A 3,322-nucleotide genomic window follows, 5' to 3' on the forward strand; every position below is an offset into this window, starting at 1 on the left:
AAAAACCAGCCATGACAAATCTACTCCTCTTACATTAAGTAACACAAATTATAGTGGTTGATCTAATAACTGTTACAACTTCAATGTAGTGATGACAATAAATGATATTTTGAGATATCTGCCACAAATATGTTATATGAAAACATATGTGGTTTTATTGAAGACCCAATGAACTACTGTACTGCTAATCTACTATGGTTTGTTGCCTACATTCACAATGCAGGGCAATGCTAATTTTAGGTAGAGGTTTGTGAAAATAGAGATGTAATTTTATTTCCCATTCAGGTATGGCCCCCTGAATTCAGTCCATACAATCCTATTCCCCAACCTCTGCCTGAAGGGATAATCCACAAATGGAAATTACATGCACACTTTTGCATGTATTCAAGAAAGTGCAGTTTTCTAGGGAAAGCATCCATAGCTTTTATGAAATTCTCACAGGGCTCTTGGCTCCAAAGATTAAGAGTCACAAATGTAGGGGGGAAGAAAGACATTTCCTTGCCTATAAAGCTGTACTTACTCTCATGAGTGATAGTAAATGGATGATTTGTTTTAAATAAAAGTAGTAGACTGAAAATGATGTTTGTCATTTTCTGAAATCATGGAAAAAGTATTTATGGAACAACTGCTACATGCCAGTAACTGTTTTATGTACCAGGATTGCAGGCCCAAGAACAAAATAGACAAATTACAGCAGTTCTCAAGGGGTTCACAAGTATATAATATGAAAATAAATATATCTATATATAAACACACATATATATGTATTAACTAGATAGATGTAATTTCAAGTATTGGTAAGGTCTTTGGAGAGAAAGACAGCTGAGGAAGGGAAAGTGAATCAATTCTAGAATGGTCCATTTTTTTGCACAAAGAGGATGTGAGAAGAAAGGTTTAAATAAAAAAATTAGATTATTTTCCTTCAATTAAATAAAAATTAGGGTATTTCGATGGCAACGTTACTCAGGTTTCCCATATATATCTCTGTACAGTAAATAGTTGTAGTTATTTTGCATTTTGATCCAGAAATAACCTTTTCATTTTTCAGAAATCTCAGTGGAAATAATTTGAGAGAATTACGTAAAGATTCATTTGAAGGCCTGCTTTCCCTCCAGTATTTGTAAGTTAATTGTATTTACTTATGAGTTTTTTAGTTATAATACCTATAAAATAAATAAGGAGTTCAAATGAAATAATCTCTACAATTTCTCCCCGCAATAAAATTCTACAATTTCCTAACTCTGCATAGCTCATCTCTAGCATTTAATATCTCCTATACATTTTTAGTTTTACAATCCTCTGTTGATCTTCTCATGGCAATGGGATGTGGATTTTATTAGTGAGGTCTTTGTCACCTCACAGTATGAAAGTAGTCTGATATTTTCTTCTAGTCCTTTTTATAATATTTAGGGTTTTTTTCCTCAAATTAAAAAAAAAAACTATCATTGCTTTTATTTGCTTTTCTTGTGGTTGACTATTTTTCCCCTATATGAAGATCCAATTGTCTTAAAATGTTTTATTGAAGATCTCATTCTTTCTTTACTGACCTGAAATCTATCTTTTTGTGGACTCTATTCTGTTGACCCAGTTATCTTTTTTTGTACCAGTAGCAGTATCACTACACATATATTTTGATTGATTTCAGAGAGAAGGGGAGCGGGAGAGAAAGATAGAAACATCAATGATGAGAGAATCATCGATCAGCTGCCTCTTGCACATCCCCTGCTAGGGATGGAGCCTGCAACCCAGGTCTGTGCCCTTGACCTGAATGGAACCCAGGAACCTACAGTTTGAAGTCCAATGCTCTATCCACTGAGCCAACCTGGCTAGGGCCTGTGTCACTATATAATTCCAGTTCCTTTTTAAACTCCTTTTTGGCAGTTAAACTCCTCCTTTCTGATCTTTTTCATTGCATATTTTTCAATACCAAATGTCAGTTGGACAGTTTTTGTTTAAAAATTACCTTGGAATTTGAATAGGATTACATTGCATTTGTAGATTAATTTAAAGAGAATTGACATCTTTACCACCTTCTAGGAACATGGTATCTCACTTTGTGTATTCTTTCTAAAGTCCTTCAGAAGAGTTTTAATGGGTCTTACACATTTTTTGTCAAGCTTATTCCTTTTATACATTTTATTGATATTGTAAATGGACTCTTTTTTTCATGTTTTAATTAGTTATTTGTGGTATTGAGATTTTCATGTCTTGATTTAGCCATCTTACTGAATTGTCATATTACTGCCAATAAAATTTTAACCTATGCTCTTGGGCTTTTTAGGTTATGCATCATCTCATATGCAAATACGTTTTGTCTCTTTCTTCCCAGTACTTCATTTTTCCTATTACATTGATTAGGACCTGCTCGACAATGATAAATAGTAACAGTGATAACAGGTATCCTACTCTTGTTCTTGACCTAAAACAAACCTGCTGTGCAGGTTTCTGGTAGGCACTTTCATTTCTTTTCTACTTCTTAGAGTTTTTATCAGAAATTATCTGCTGAATGTTATCTGAAACAGCCAAGAAAATGCATTGCCAGCTGTATGCAAGGTCCTAAGTTAGGACTATGGAAGAGTCAAAGGACTAGACAGAGTTTCTGTCCTCAAAAAAGTTACCATCTCACTTAAGAGAGAAGGAATACAGCTTTAGAGAAAGTGGTCATTGTATGAATAATCACGATGTTGTTTTCTTCCAAAATAGATTTGTCAGAGGAAGGTACATAAAAGAGGCAGCTCAAGGTAAATATGGGTCTGGTGAATTTTAAGTAGAATTTTATAAGGAGAGGAACTTCCTCTTCCTGTAAGTGGCCCGAGGCGGCCTCTGAAAATGGCTCATTATTCACCTGAGTCAGAAAACCCCACAAAGTCATGAAAGTCAGGAGATTTAAATTTTTGTGTTCACTTTAAGGACACTCGTGAAACTACACAGGTCATCAAGGGCATGCATATCCAAAACCACCAAGCATCTGAGGGATGTCACTTTATAGGAGCAATATGTGCCATTTTGTTATTACCCTGGTAGGGTTGGTAGGCGTGCTCAAGCCAAAGAGAGGGGCTGGGCGCAGGATTGGTGCAGGTTGGTGACGCCAAAAGAGTGCTGAATTTCTGCTGCCCGTGCTTAAAAATGCAGTAAGCAGCACTGAAAATCCTGCCTATATCCCATGGAAGCCACATACATAGGTCTCCCAGAGACATTGCAGGGCCATTTTAAACAGCGACAGAGATTTGGAAACCCAGCATGCAAGGAATCTTTTTTTTTTTTTAAATATATTTTACTGATTTTTTACAGAGAGGAAGGGAGAGAGAGATAGAGAGAAACA

This window comes from Myotis daubentonii, chromosome 10, assembly GCF_963259705.1.
Source record: "Myotis daubentonii chromosome 10, mMyoDau2.1, whole genome shotgun sequence".
In the NCBI taxonomy this organism is placed as follows: Eukaryota; Metazoa; Chordata; class Mammalia; order Chiroptera; family Vespertilionidae; genus Myotis; species Myotis daubentonii.